This window comes from Colobus angolensis, unplaced genomic scaffold, assembly GCF_000951035.1.
Source record: "Colobus angolensis palliatus isolate OR3802 unplaced genomic scaffold, Cang.pa_1.0 Scaffold20, whole genome shotgun sequence".
Taxonomy (NCBI): domain Eukaryota; kingdom Metazoa; phylum Chordata; class Mammalia; order Primates; family Cercopithecidae; genus Colobus; species Colobus angolensis.
This window is the reverse complement of record NW_012115155.1, coordinates 12,733,561-12,750,128: the sequence shown is the minus strand read 5'-3', so window position 1 is coordinate 12,750,128 and position 16,568 is coordinate 12,733,561.

The following is a 16,568-nucleotide window of genomic DNA, read 5'->3' as shown; positions in this document are numbered from 1 at the left end:
AAGGAAATGTGAGTGTGTTTATGAAATGGTGAGTCCTGGACCTTGGTTCTGCTACACCCACAGCAAGGGTGGCAAGGAGTTGCCCAGGTGAGGGGAAGGTGGCTGGACAGAATCTGAGATGCCTGGGCAGAATCTGAGTCACCCAGCTGGCCCCAGAAGCTCCCGGAGCAGGCAGAGTGTGGCTGGAGGAGAAGCCGCAGGACATCTCTGGGCAGCCACCTTGCCTGCTGCTGCCTGGGAGGCTCCTGGGAAAGTATTGCAGAGACGCACTGTCCTCCAGTTCCCCATCTATTCAGAGAGGACTTTCCATACTTTCTGCCCTGTGTCTGCCTCAGGTCCCTGTAGGTCCTGAGACACCTGAGGCCTCCCCATGCGCACCACAGGGAGATCAGCTGTGCCCCTCAGAGTCTCCTTTCTGCTGTCCACATGGGACAGGCTCTGACTGCCACAGCAGTTCACTTCTGGCCACGTGAGTGTGGCTTGCCGAGTCACCGACAACGTAGTTCATACTTACTCCTCTTGGACATCGGTCGTAAGGAATACCCCGTGAGGACACAGGCTGTGGGGCGAGCAGGGGAGCTACGTGCTGGAGTCACTGCCTGGTGCTTCCTAGTGTCCCCAGGGATTGATCCTATGAGGTTCCCCTGATGATGGGTGCTGGACTGGGCCAGAAAAGGCCCACTTCGTTCTGGGAACCTCAGATTGTCCGGGTCTCCCAGTCAGACTCTGTTAGCCGAGATGCAGCAAGTCTCCACCAAGCCCAGGAGGAGGACCCCAAGGCCCCAGGTGTGACTTCTGGTGGCACTTGGTGCAGACTGTACACAGCATACAGATCTGCTCCAGCACGTTGGGCACCATGGGATCCATGGGGCATGACAGCCGTGTGGCAGAGTCCCTCCCCGTGCAGGCAGACCACTCGGAGAGCCTGCACCTGCCAGGGGCCCACACAGGTGCACTGCCTTGGGGGTCACCCAGCAAATGAGTCAGAGGAGCAGCACACCCAAGAGGAAAATATGTTGTCTCAAAAATCCAGAGGCCCTCCCAGTATCGTGTGTGCCAAGCATGACTTCGACTTTTGAGGGGATATTTCAAAATGTTCCAGACAGCTGGACACCCCTGCTGCCTGCCTGGAGCCGTCACTGAAGTGGCAGGTCCCTGTCTTTTCATAGAATGTGTGTCCTACACTCTGGTACACATATGTCCTGACACTTAGGGTGCTTTGCTGCTTGGTTTCCTCCAAGACCTAGTAGTGTGCAGAAGACCCGCATGAGGTCCTCGGGAGAGAAAGGTCAAGGTCGTTGTTGGCTAAACTGTGGCATGGAATCATTGAGCCAAGACAAGTCGTGAAGGTGGGATGCGGTGCCCCATGATAGGGAAGTGAACCCACTTCCATGGATTCCTGAGTACTGCAGCAGGAAACACACATCAGGGACACACACAGGCATACAGAGGCACACGTAGGTGCACACGGGCACACACACAGACACACAGGCATACACACTTGGGGGACACAGGCACACACGCAGACACACAGGTGTACATACAGGTGCACACACACAGAGACGGTTTTCATCCAGTCAGTGGCTCTGTACTATGCCAAGGATTGTGACAGGTTCAGTCCATTAGGGAGGTCACAAGTGGGACAGCACAGCTGTTGAGAGAATCCACTTGACTGAGCCCATAGCCGTCCGCTGCATCTTCAAGGCCCCGTGTCTCCTGCATAAGCCTACCTGACAGGTTAAGGGGGGATGCAGCCGCATTTTCTGCCTTGGGTGCTGGTGGTTTCTCCGTCTCCAGAGATGAAGTGTTGCTCATGAGCCACAGTTGTGGACGGGAGGGTGTTGCAGAGCCATCCAGGCAGTCTTTCCCACCATAGAAGCCTCCACACCATGGCTCAGGGAGCCACGATGGAGTTCTTGCCTCACACTGGCATGTGTGTGTCACCTGAGCACTCAGGAGCTGGGGAAATTGTCACAGGAGAGGTTTGGGATCCCAGTGGGCTGCCATGAGGTGGACGCAGGGCACAGCTCTCGTCATGGCCTGCGTGCCACTGCCTCTGGCAAGCCTCACTCCTGGTGGCAGGCTGTGGAGACATCCTGGGCTGCCAGAAACAGTGTCAGCTCAGAACCATCCCTCAGTGGTGCCAGGAGGTCCAGGTACTTCTCTGTCTGGGAGGCTCTGGAAGGTTCACAGCATACACCTGTGCTGTTACGCAGGTGACCAGCCTCCCCAGAACTCAAGGAGTTTGGGGTCTATTGAGCAAAATCTAGGAATTGGGCAAGCGGCAATGGAGTTTATTCAGCAAATATTTGTTGAACACCTACTATGCACCAGATGTTGTTTTAGGCACTCATGGTAGACTCCTGCCTACCAGAGCTAGTTTTAAAAAGTGATTGTTTGTTTGTTTGAGACAGACTCTCGCTCTGTCACCCAGGCTGGAATGTGGTGGTGTGATAGCTCACTGCAGCCTCTGCCTCCCGGGTTCAAGCAATTCTCCTGCCTCAGCCTCCCAAGTAGGTGGGATTACAGGCACGCACCACCATGCCCCAGTTAATTTTTTCTATTTTTAGTAGAGACGGGATTTCGCTATGCTGGCCAGGCTGGTCTCGAACTCCTGACCTCGTGATCTGCCCGCCTTGGCCTCCCAAAGTGCTGGGATTACAGGTGTGAGCCACTGCGCCAGGCCTAAAAAGTTTTTTTCCCCACATTTCTATTAGTAGTACACACATCAAATAGGACCCTATTGGCATTACCTGTCGATTTCAGTCCTAGCAGCGCCATGGGTGAGTCATCAGTGCCAAGGAGCGTGAGAACATCCTGGTGTTCCTCTGGCTGCCAGCACCTGAGTGCTTCCTCCCATCCTCTGTCGTGCCTCACTGTTCTCATCTGTAGAATTTCCACCAACGGGAAGGTCTCCCATGATCATCTCCAGCTGACAGAGAACGATGTCTGTGGCAATATTCCAAGCGGTTGGCGCTCCCCTTCCTAAGTGTTTCTTGATGCTTTGGGATGGCACAGGTCTTTTTGGCTGCCCTGGAGACATGGTTAGGGATGCTGTGCAGGTTGCTCTTGGTCGGTCTCCACCAGCACTGTATCCCCTCAGATTCTTGGATTCTGATTCCTTCAAGACATTCTGGCTTTTCAGTTTCACTTTGTGGGGCCGCTGTCAAGCTGAGGATTCAGGGGACCAACAGCTCACCTGCTGGCTCTTGACTCCAGCGTGGCAGGCGCACCTGCAGCTGCACATTGCCCTGGCCTGGGGTGATGCTCTTCCCCCAGGGTTGGGGATGCTCCAAACCCGTTCTCACCGTTCTCCCTGTTTTTCGCTGGTGTATGTTGGCACAGTCCTCATTCGCTGAAGCATGAGTCTTTTCCTTGATGGTTTCACTTGTGATTGGTTCCCCTGGCCATGCTGGGATCTGACTCTGCTCTTTGGCCTGGAGGCAGGGAAAGGGGCCAGGGCGGGTATGAGCAGAGCAGGGTGACTTGCTGGGGAGGGCATAACAGCCTGAAGCAGCCAGAGAGGAGTAAGGGTTCAATGGGGTTGTGAGCCCCCAGTGCATCCCCACGCCTAAGGTGAGGGTCCCCCTTTTTCCCAAACCGTACCCTGACTGTCACTCAAGGAGCAAGGAAACAACACATCCTTCTGGCTGTATAATGCGCCAGTCTGCAGATTGGTGGAGTCAGACTGCTTTTGGTTCAGGGATATCTCAGGCCGGTGGCTGCAGGAAAGAAGAGATACTTGTACTGTATGTAGTGGTAGAGAGGCCCTGCTAGGAAGAGTGTGTTATTGCCTCACTTGAAGCTGTACAGGGCAGTTAGAAGCAGCAAGCGCACCCGGCAGTCCTTGGATTCTTCATGCCTTTCATTTGGATTTTGTAGCAAGAGCTGTTTCCCCGCCAAAGCACCTAGTAGTCACTTGGCCACTATTTATAATTTATTTAGGGGCTGGCCATGCAGGCAGTGGGATGTCGGAGTTCCCCATCTTCCACAATGGTAATGCATTTCCACGGCTTTTGGCTTCAACCAGGTGAAATCCCCAGTCGTAGCCCTCCTCCCCACCCTCCTGCAGATCTCTTACCAGCAGGGGTCCTTGTACCAGTTTATTTACTAGTGAAGGATCTTGATTGCCAAAGACAGAAAAGGGCTCCGGTTAAGTGAAAAAAGAAAGAAGGTCTTGGCAGGTTGGGGGTAGCTCATTGGCTCAGCTTGTGCAGGGATGAAGGGGGCGAAGTGCAGTGGGGCCTGTGGGGGCTGCTCCGGGCGTGGGTTCCACTGCTGCTGACAACACCCCTTAGCGCCTCTTGTAGGTGGTGAGGGTCTGTCCTCATGAGCCAGGGTTCTGGCTGAGGCTTAGCGGAGCTGCCAGAGGGTGGGACGAGAGGATATCTGCCTCGTTTCTCTTTCCAAGATAGATAGGGCCAGATTTTCAGTTATCTTGGGATCTCCTCCTCTCCCCAGTCCTGGCGGCTGTTCAGCATGGGGCAGCCAATACCCACTCATGGCAAAAGATTGAGAAGTCCCACTAGGACTCACTTGGCCCCTCCGCTTTTGTGGGGGAAGGAGGGTCTAAATAAACTCCAGGTTCCTGGGGCTTCTGCCAGGGAGCCACCTACATCCTTGAACTCTTCTGGGTGAAGGTCTCAGCAGGAACCCAAGGCTGGAGACCCTGAGCCGGGGCAGGCTGCCCTCTTGAACCCTACAGAGGCTGGTCTCCTGCATGACGGAGTAGGCAGGGCAGACCCGGCAGGGGAGCCAGCTGCCTGCCAGGAGGCCTTCGGTGCCCCCCCGGGCTGTGCCTCTTGCCACCCTGAACTTGCCAGCCTCGGCTGCGTTTCTGCTCAGAGGGACCAGTGCTTCCTCCTGCCATGGGCCTCTTTTCCCACACTGCCCTTCCAAGGTGGGGGCACGGGTCCCACCTGTGCTTTTCTTCCAGACCCTGCCTCTGCCCCCTCGGGGTCTCCTCTGACCTCACCAGATGGTCCCTCTGTACAACACACATTCTCAGGCACCCCCTGCTTGTTGGGCCATGATTGACATCTCCAAAGGTGCCACGCCTCCTTTACAACAGCGCAACGTGAGGGCTGGAGGGCCTCACGAGCAGCACCATCCCCATCTGCAGAGGGTCCCGCAGCCAGGGATGGACCAGTGGGCGATGTTGTTTAAAGCTCACCGCTTTATAACCACCAGAAGGTGGGGGCAGCCCATTTCAGAGGTGAGGAAGTCACGTACGGGCTCCAGAAGGACATAGTACTTCTCCTGAGCCAGGGAGCTGGTTGTCCTCAGTGGGAGAAGCAAACAAAACGTTTGGGGTCAGTGACTCCTGTGGGAAACCCAGAGGGAATTCAGATCCTCTGCAGGCTCTGGTACCTCCCCAGGTTATAAACAGTGGCTAGAGTCTCAGGAAGGGCTGAGGACACCTGACTGAAGCCAGTGGCAGGGCAGGCACGCAGAGGTGGCAGTCATCATGAGTGGCAAACATCATGAGTGAATGTTTGTAGAAGCTGGAGACCTGGTCCAAATTCAAATGCTACCACCTGCTAGGTTGGTGCTTAACTGTCCTGAACTTCAGTTTCCTTACCTGGAGAATACAGGCAATCAGACCTGCCTCACATTAGGATTAAATAATGTCTAAAAGGCACAGGGCACACAGCGGCACTTTATCCATAGCTATTTTGTTGTTCCAGATGTTATTTTTACAGCGGGGGAGATGAACCATTCCAACCCCACAGCTTTTATTCTTTCAAGAACTGGCTGAGCACCTGCTCCACGGCACGCCCTGCATGGGGCTGGGGATGCAGAGGCTCAGGCAGGCCCTCCCTTCTGACGAGCCCATGGGTCTAGTGGCAGAGACAGATGGGCCGGCCGCCAGCAATCGTCTGTGCAGTGAGAGATATGACCAGGGCGTGGCTGGTGTGGGGAGCCCAGGAAAGGAAACTCTCAACCCTGTCAAAGGGGAAAGGAGAGTCTCGGGGAGCTGAGAGGATGGACAGGTGATACCAGACCACAGCGTGGTGTCAGGCAGGGCACAGGCACAAGGTACAACATCGGGGCGCTGTTCTGCCTCCAGGACCTCCAAGGAGGCTGCGCAGATGAAGCGATGCCCTGATGAGACTGACTGTGGGGAGGAGGAGCCCTCGGGCCAAACTGTGAGCTGGCGGGGGTAGAGGGGGACTGTGAGCCAGAGGAGTCCCTGGGCCAAACTGACTGTGGGGTGGGTGGGGGGAGCCTGACCCAGAAGGTGGGATGCCCTGCACGGAGGCTGACATCCGGAAGCGAGCACGGTGTGCAGAACTCTGGGAGTCTCAGGAGGAGACCGCAGGATGGGAGAGAGGTCTGAAAGCCGAGCAGGACTGGGGTGGGCCTGAGCCCCATCGCCTCCTGCGGGCGTTGGAGAGCCTCAATGGGGAGACAGTGAGACGCAGCTTGTGCTGAGTGTCCAGCCAGCACACACAGGAGGCGCCACTCCTCAGGGTTGTCCTCGTGAGCCCAGAGCCCAGGAGCAGACAGAAAAGGGCTGAGTGGGACGAGGGCAGCCTTGGCAGCTGGAAGCTTGACAGCAGCTGGCTGCCCCTCTGGAGGCTCAGAGTACACTAATCGCCCTGGGTGGGGCCTGCCACCTGGGCAGCCGGGAAGAACCTCCTTCCAGCAGCCTGATATTCCCATCAAGGGTCAGCAGGGTGTGTCCAGCACCAAGGCCGAGCACGTTTTGTGCTTTGGGTTCCAGGGGACCATTTCCACAGTCCTGCTCGGCCTTCATATGGCACCATAAGGGACTCTGGAATCCCCACACCTATCCCAAGGCCCAATTCAAGGTCTGCCAGGGGATGTGCATGATGATTCACAGTGCGTGTTACTGTGCATGTGGCCAGTGATGGATCCTGATGGTAGAAAATTCAGAGTAGCAGGTGGAGGAGGGAGTAGCAGGTGGAGGAGGGAGCCCCAAGCCTGATGTAGGAGAGCCCCTCTGGGCACATCGCTTGGCTGGTCTCTGCCTTCTTGCCTGGAACATCCTGCCAGCTTCACAGAGTTGTTTTTCAGACTTCCTGAGTCCAGGTGAGGTCTAGACAAGGCATCTCGTGCAACCACCTGTCCCTTCCTTTCTGAACCTCGATCACGGGCCACTCTGCAAAGCACACGGCCAGTCTTCACCCACCTGTTTCACAGGCGCTGTGAGGGAAGAGCATGTCTCCGCTGGGCAGGCCTGGGCCTCCTGTGTGTCTCTGGGGATGAGCTGCCGAGCCAGGGATGGGCTGCACGTGGTCCTGGCGCCTGTGCCCATCAGTGTCCAGGAAAAGCAATGTCTCCCGTTGTCTTTGGCTCTCCTGGGGGCCCATGGTGAGGTCTGCCCCTCTCCAGTGGGAGTGGGCACAGCACCAGGACACAGCATGTAAGCAGCAGCCTTGCTTGCGTCCAGTGTTGTGGGAAAACCACACAAGCCCTGCCATCATCCCAGGAATGGTGGGGCCCTATGGTGTGGGTCAGGAGGTGAGCTGGAGGATGCAGGCCACAGAGATACTATAGTGAGCTTAGTCAGCCTTGAAGGATGGACAGTCAGACCTACAGGCTGGTCTCAGCCTTGCCCATACCTTGCTGTGAGATTCTGGTCAGGTTACTTAGCCTGTAGGGTGGAGATCATCTCTAAGGTCTTAGGATATCCTGCCTGGTTTTGTCTGCCTGAGGCCCTGGGGGACTGGAGTCTGAATAGTTAAGTTCAGTGATGCAAGTATGTAGTCGTCTTGTCTGTCAAATGGAAATGTCCTGTCCTGTTCACCTCACAGGGTCACTGTGAGGATAAAATCTGATGATGTGTGTGGAGATATCTTGGGAAGCCAAGAAACATGACCAATGAAAGAGAAACGGTAAATAAAAAAACTATAGCATACCTGCACAAAATGGTTAATAAAATCCACAGAGTGATTAATTATGTCATAGCTATAAGGAACATTCAAGTGTTACAATTATAGGCCAAATCCTGTCCTTGGTGCTTGGGAATCAGCAGTGGCACAGGCTGAGACCCCTGTCCTGGAGCCCATGCTTTGGCAGGGAGGGCAAATAACACACATTTATTCTTTGGAGCCTGGCTCTAGAAACCTGAGGTCATCACACCCCACCTCTTCCTAGGAAGTGGGGTGGGCACACCTGGGGAAGCTCTACCCCAGCAGGTATGGCCAAGAAGACGGGGCTCTCACTCCTGTCCTCTGATAGCCCGGTACTTTGGCTGAGCCCCAGGAGGGTCAGGCTGCTGGCATTCTCATCCCCAGCTCCATGTTGCAGAAGCTCTGTTAGTGGCAGGTGCTGCTGAGAAGTCTGGGATCACTTCCACATCCAACCCACACTATAGGGTGGAGGCCTACTCCAGGCACAGCAGGCTGGGATGCTGGGGCCCCAGTGCCCCCTGTCTCATCTCACTCACAAGATGGATGTTCCATGACAGGAGGGGCGAGACAGGAAGACCAGGGACTGCCAGCCAACCAGTGTCCACTGGTAGAGTGGGGATGTTATCGGGAAAAGCAGGCCCCCACACCCGGCTCTGTGTTCTGATGCAGGGCTTCTGCCCGGGGGAAAGGCAGGCCGTGCAGCTTTGCTGGAGGAGTCTGACTTCTTACTTGAAACAAAAAGTTGGAGAACTCCATGCCTTAAGGGTACTGCCAAAAACAGTGCAGCTCTTAGTGGAAAGCAACTAAGAGGAAGCTGGTAGGTTCATGAGTCAGGGGTCACGAAGACCACTCTCAGGCTTGACAATCCAGGGCCGTGAGTATAACTCTGAAAAGCTGTTATACTCATGGTTATGGTTTATTACAGTGAAAAGATACAGATTTAAGTCAGAAGAGGGAAGAGGTACAGAGGGTGGAGTCCAGGAGAAACCAGCTGCAAGCTTCCAGGTGTCCCCTCCCAGCAAGTGGCATGCAGTGCTTAATCTTCAGCAACAATGTGTGACAACCCATGTGAAGTATGACAACCCGGAAAGCTCCCCAAGCCGTGGTGCCCAGGGTTTTACCGGGGTCAGTCATATAGTCATACATACTTGCATGACTGAACTTGACTCTTCAGACTCCAGTCCCCCGGGGCCTCAGGCAGACAAAAGCAGGCAGGATATCCTAAGACCTCAGAGATGATCTCTCAGGAGCCAATCCATAGCCAGTGTTTTCTATGAAATGTGCAGTTGGAATAATCTAAGCCGGCTAAGTCTTTATTGCTTACTTTAAGAAAAAACAAAAGCCTGGACAACCAGAAGTTTAAACAAATAAACAAATCGACCAATCAAACAACAACCATAACGGTATCAACAACCCACAGGACAAGTAATAGTATCAAAATTGCTATAATGTTATCTGAAATGTCCGGTTTTCAACAACAAAACAAAAAATAAAAGACATGCAAAGAAATAGGAAAGTGTGACCCATATACAGGGAAGAAAGGAAGCCATAGAAACATCTTGTTGAAGGGGTGTCATTGGTGGCCTCAGCAGACTAAGACTTCGAAGCAGCTGTTATAACTAGGTTCAAAGAACTAAAGGAAGCCATGAATAAAGAATTCAAGGAAGGCGTGATAGCAATGTCTCTTCAAGTACATAATATTGTTAAAGATATGGAAAATATAACAACCAAATGAAAAATTCACCAGAGGGGCTGAACAGTAGATTTGAGCTGGCAGAAGAATCAATGAACTTAATGAATAGAGATTATGTAACTTGAAGAACGGACAAAAAAAAGAATGAAGAAAAATGAACAAAGACTTGGAAATGTTGGACACTATTAAGTGCACCAACATACGTATAATGGGAATAAAAGGAGAGGAGAAGGTAGAATAAAATAATTCCCAGATAGAAGAAAATGGAAATAATCTGTTACTAGCAGATTTGCCTTGCAAGAAGTACTAAAGGAAATTCCTCAGACGGAGAGCAAGTGACACCAGAGAATAATTCAAATCCCCATGATTAAACAGAGATTGTCAGTAAAGGTAATTATTTAGGTAATTACAAAAGATAGTGCAATTGCATATTTTTTTCTTAATTCTCTTAACTGTTCAGAAAGTGATTGCAGAAAATAATCCATATATCATTGTATCGGTGGACCTATAGCATATAGAAATGTAAAAAGCTTCACAGTAAAAGTGCAGAGGTGATTGGGAACAGAGCTGCAGTGGAGCTTAGCAGGTGGCAACCCAAATCCATGGAAGTAAATGAAGAGAATCAGAAATGGGAAATTAAAATGTTAACGTAATAAACTCTATAAATATATACTTTCAGCTCCTTAAAAAAGACATAAGATTATGTAAAGCAGTGTATTGATCCATTTGTAACATATGGAAACACAGTATGTGGAACATTAGTAGTGCACACATACACACAAAGAAGAGAGTAGCTCTATATTAAAGTTTCTATATCTGACTAGAATTAAGTAGTATAAATCTGAAGTAGATTTTACAAGCTATGATGAATATTGTAAGCCCTAGAGCAAGCACTAAGAAAAGAACTTACGTAGTAAAAAAGCATTAAAAAGATTAAACTGTCACACTAGAACATATTCACTAAATGCAGAAGGAGGAACAGTGGTACAAAAAGACAAAACAGATAAAAATTAACAAAAATCAAAACTGCAGATTAAATGTAACCATGCCAATAATGCGTTAACCCAAACTAAGGCAGAGACTGTCAGAATGAATTTTTTCTTTTAAAAAAAAAAAAAAGATCTAACTATATCTTTTTATAGGAGATACTTAATTTTTTAAATCTATTTATTTATTTGAGACGGAGTTTCACTCTTGTTGCTGAGGCTGGAGTGCAATGGTGCAATCTTGGCTTACTGCAACCTCTGCCTCCTGGGTTCAAGCAATTCTCCTGCCTCAGCCTGCCGAGTAGCTGAGATTACAGGCATGCGCCACCATGCCTGGCTAATTTTATATTTTTCTTTTTTAGTAGAGACAGGGTTTCTCCATGTTGGTCAGACTGGTCTTGAACTCCTGAACTCAGGTGATCCACCCGCGTCAGCCTCCCAAAGTGCTGAGATTACAGGCGTGACCCACCGCACTTGGCCAGGAGATAAGTACTTTAGATTCAAAGATGCAAATATGTTGAAAGTTAAGGGTGGAGAAACATGCCATGATAACTGCATGAGCTGAAGTAGCTATACAAATATCAGCCTAAAGAAATTTTAAAACAAAAGTTTTACCACAGATAAAGAGGGATATTTTAGAATGATAAAAGTTTAGATCTCGGCTGGGCACGGTGGCTCAAGCCTATAATCCCAGCACTTTGGGAGGCCGAGACGGACAGATCACGAGGTCAGGAGATCAAGACCATCCTGGCTAACACGGTGAAACCCCGTCTCTACTAAAAATACAAAAAATTAGCTGGGCATGGTGGCACGTGCCTGTAATCCCAGCTACTTGGGAGCCTGAGACTGGAGAATCACTTGAACCTAGGAGGCGGAGGTTGCTGTGAGCTGAGATCGTGCCATTGCACTCCAGCCTGGCAACAGAGTGAGACTCTGTCTCAAAAGAAAAGAAAAGAAATATAGTCCATGTGCTAGGCCATAAAACCAGCCCCCAGGCCTGGCACGGTGGCTCACGCCTGTAATCCCAGCACTTTGGGGGACTGAGGCAGGCAGATCACGAGGTCAGGAGATCAAGACCATCCTGGCTAACACGGTGAAACCCCGTCTCTACTAAAAAATACAAAAAAAATAGCCGGGTGAGGTGGTGGCACCTGTAGTCCCAGCTACTCGGGAGGCTGAGGCAGGAGAAGGGCGTAAACCCGGGAGGTGGAGCTTGCAGTGAGCTGAGATCTAGCCACTGCACTCCAGCCTGGGTGACAGAGCCAGACTCTGTCTCAAAAAAAAAAAAAAAGAAAAGAAAAAAGTTTAGATCCCTCCAGACAATATAACAATTGTAAACATATGTGCACCTACTAACAGAACCCAAAACACCTGAAGCCAAAACAGGCAGAATTGATGGGAGAAACAATGTAACAACAATATTTGGAGATCACTCTTTCATTCATTGATAGAGCAACTAGGCAGAAAATCGGAAGACTTGAACAGCTCTACAAATCATTTAGACCTAACAGACATCTGTAGGATGCTCCACCAAACAGAAGTAGAATACACATTTTTCTCAATTGCATATGAAATACAGTCCAAGGGCCAGGTGTGGTGGCTCATGCCTATAATCCCAGCACTTTGGGAGGCCGAGGTGGATGGATCACGAGGTCAGGAGATTCAGACCATCCTGGCCAACCTGGTGAAACCCCGTCTCTACTAAAAATACAAAAAATTAGCTGGGCATGGTGGCACGTGCCTGTAATCCCAGCTACTTGGGAGGCTGAGGCAGGAGAATCGCTTGAACCCGGGAGGCCAAGGTTGAGGTCAGCTGAAACCACACCATTGCACTCCAGCCTGGGCGACGGGGCAAGACTCTGTCTCAGAAAAAAAAAAAAAAAATTGTTCAAATAAAATCATGTGTCTGATAAAGAATTTGTATCCAGAAAATAATAAACGATCCTTACAGGCCAAGTGTGGTGGCTCATGCTTGTAATCACAGTACTTGGAGAGGCCAAGGCAGGAGGATCACTTGAGCCTAGGAGTTTGATACCCGCCTGGGCAACCTAGCAAGACCCCATCTCAAAAAAAAGTAAAAACAAAACAAAAATCTGTACAACTCAATAATAAAAACACAAATGCCTGAATTTAAAAGTGGGTAAAGAAAGGCGTAAGAATGGTATGATGGACTTTATGGACTTGGGGGAAAGGGTGGGAGAGGGATGAGGGGTAAAAGACTGTAAATGGGTATAGTGTACACTGCTCGGGTGATGGGTGCACCAGGATCTCAGAAATCATCACTAAAAAACTTATTCATGGAACCAAACACCACCTGTTCCCCCTAAACCTGTGGAAATAAAAATTAAAAATAAATAAAAAATAAAAGTAGGCAAAGGATTATGCACCCTCATGAGAGAACCTGAATTAATAAAAATTAAAAATAGAAAAGGATTTCAATAGACGCTTCTCCAACGAAGGTATACAAATGGCCAATAAGCACATACAAATTTCTTCCGCATCTTAGTCATTAGGGAAATGCAGATGAAAACCACGGGGAGCTACCACGTCAGCCCCATCAACATGACTAATAAAAAATACAGCAAGTGTTGTCAAGGATATGGAGAAGCTGGGACCCTCATACGTTCCTGGTAGGATTGTAACGTGGTGCATCCGCTTTGGAATTTGGTAGTTCTTCAGAATGTTAAACGTAGAGTTACCACATGACCTGGCATTTCCACTCCTGTGCATTTATCTGAGAGAAATGAAAGATACATCCACACAAAGACTTGGACACAAATACACAACTCTGTTTATGCTAGTTCAAAATCGTGAACAACTCAAATCTCTTTTTTTTTTTTTTTTGAGACGGAGTCTCGCTCTTTCGCCCAGGCTGGAGTGCAGTGGCCAGATCCCAGCTCACTGCAAGCTCCGCCTCCCAGGTTCACGCCATTCTCCTGCCTCAGCCTCCCAAGTAGCTGGGACTGCAGGCGCCACCACCTCGCCCAGCTAGTTTTTTCTTTTTGTATTTTTTAGTAGAGACGGGGTTTCACCGTGTTAGCCAGGATGGTCTCATCTCCTGACCTCGTGATCTGCCCGTCTCGGCCTCCCAAAGTGCTGGGATTACAGGCGTGAGCCACCGTGCCCGGCCCCAAATCTTTATCAACAATTGAGAGGATTAACAGATTATGGCATATCCATGGGGTGGGATACTGCTCAGCAGCAAGAGTGAGTTATTGACACATGCAGTAACATAGACGAATCTCAAAATAATTATGCCTAGTCACAGGAGCCCGCCACAAACGACATATTGCATGATTCTATTTATAGGAAATACCCAGGATCAGCAGGTCTGTAGAGACAGAAAGTCAGTTCGTAGTGGGGTGGGGTGAGGGGTGAAGTGTTGGAGGGGAGTGAGGAGTGAATGTTAAGAAGTATGGGGTTTCGGCTGGGCGCGGTGGCTCACGCCTGTAACCCCAGCACTCTGGGAGGCCGAAGCAGGTGGATCACTTGAGGTCAGGAGTTCAAGACCAGCCTCGCCAACCTGGTGAAGCCCCTTCTCTACTAAAATATGAGAAATTAGCCGGACGTGGTGGTGCACACCTGTAGTCTCAGCTACTCGGGAGGCTGAGGCAGGAGAATTGCTTGAACCCAGGAGGTGGAAGTTGTAGTGAGCCGAGATCATGCCACTGCACTCCAGTCTGGGCAACAGAGCCAGACTCTGTCTCAAAACAAAAACAAAAACAAAAAATACAGCAAGTATTAGAACAAACATGTTCTAAGAGTAGATTGTGGTGACGGTTGCATAACTCTGAATTTATTTAAAAACATTCAATTGTCTAAGTGGATAATTGGTATGGTATGTGAATTATAGCTCAGCAAATCCGTTTTAAACAGCGTGTGAGTGATGGCAGCTGTCTGAAGCACCTTTCCTTTGATGGAGACGCACATGGCTGTGTGTTCAGGGAGCAGAGCCAGCCAACCAGCCAGTGCTTCCTGAAGGTTTTTGTTGTATGCAAAGCTGACACAGTGATGGCAGTGAGAGGTTGTGCTGCCTGTCCTCAGAGGAGGAACTTCCATATAAGCAAGGATTTGGTTATGAAATCTACAACCAGAGTTCACATTTTTAAGGAATTTAGGGAGGGCTGGAGTCGTCATAATAGGCATCTCAGAAGAGGGAGGAAACTGCCCTGGGCTTTCCAAGACAGGCAGACCAAGGACAGGGATTTGGAGAACTGTGCACATGAGGGACTATGGCGGTGTCGTGTCTGGTATTTACCAAGTGCTCCCCTTTGCAGCCTCCTCGAGTGCCTTCTAGGGTAACCCGGGAGATGTGGTACAGCCCAGTTGCTGGAAAGTCATGCCTTGTATTAAATGGAAATCTCTCTCCTGTTAATAATACTCTCAGCACTGACGGTGCAGTTATTACCAGAACGGTGCTGAGCCTCGGAAAATCCTCTCAGGCCGTTCCTCCCACATGAGGCAGGTTGTGTCACCTCCTCCTCCTAGTCATCATGGTTATTTTCCAGATGGAAGGACCTGGTCATTAGGTATGAAGTGATGTGCCACCATCACATTCCAGATCCCACACTCGGGACCTGCTGCGCTGCTGTCGACTGCTCATCTTTCTCTTTTCTGATCCTCGCAGAAAAAGTCTAGTTTCTTTTCCACGTGATGGTGAATAATGTCAAAGACAGGTGTTTTGTTGTTTTTTCTTTTTTCCTCCAGTCATCTTTTCTTTTCCTTCGGGGGTCAAACAAGCTCAGTTCTTAAATCTTTCTGCATCCAGCAGGCTCGTGATCTCAGGCTGTGATCAAGTCTGTCAGTCCTTTTCTTCAGTGTGGGCCTCAGACTGAGGTGGGGTCTCTGGAGTCTGACCAGCTCAGAGGAGCAGGAGACTCACACCCCATACTCCTGAGCGATGCGTGTCAGTTGACACATTCCATGACAGAATTAGCTCTTTTGACTGCCACATTCTACTGTGGAGTCAAATCCTGGGCCTTTTCTTCATGTGCTGCTATGTTAGGTCCAGGAACCTGAACAGGGAAACTTTCTTTAGGGTTGAATAAAAACCTGCATCTGGCCGGGCTCAGTTGCTCACACCTGTAATCCCAGTACTTTGGGAGGCTAAGGTGGAAGGATTGCTTAAGGCCAAGAGTATGAGACAGACCTGGGCAGCATAGTAAGGCCATATCTCTAGAGACCAAAAAAAATTTTTTTAAATAAAATAGCTGGGTGTAGTGACATGCATCTGTAATCCCAGCTACTTTGGAGACTGAGGCAGGAGAATTGCTTGAACCCGGAAAGCAGAGGTTGCAGTGCGCCAAGGTTGCACCTCTGCACTCCATCCTGGGTGACAAGAGTGAAACTCCATCTAGAAAAAAAAAGAAAAGAAAACGCATATGGCGGGCAGGATTTTGGCCCCCATGACCTTAGTCCTCTGGTGCTACTTCCATGCTATGTTATGTGGCAAAGGGACTTCTCACTAGGAAGCATGATGTTAGCTGTGGGTTTTCTGTAGATGTTCTTTATCAAGGTAAGGACGTCTCCTTGTATCCTTAGCTTGCTGAGGGCTTTTATCACATAGGTGTGTTGAATTCTGCCAGATACTCTTTCTGCGTCTATTGGTTGGTCTGTGATTTCTCTTTTCTAGGCTGTTGATGTGATGGATTACGTTAATTGATTTTTGAACCAGCCTTGCATACCTGGGATACATTCCACTTGGTCATGGTGTGTAATTCTTTTGATACCTTGGTGGATTCCATCTGCTAGAATCCGGTTGAGGATTTTTGCATCTGTGTTTATGAGAGCAGTTGGTCTGTAGATTACTTTCTTGTAATATCCTTTTCTGATTTTGTAATGCTGGCCTCCTAGGATGAGTTAGGAAGCATTCTCTCTACTTCTGTTTTCTGGAAGAGACTGCGAAGAATTGTTACCATTTGTCCCTTCAGTGTTTGGTAGAATTCATTTGTGAAACCATCTGGGCCTAGTGCTTTCTGTTTTTGAATGCTAATTATTGATTCAATTCCT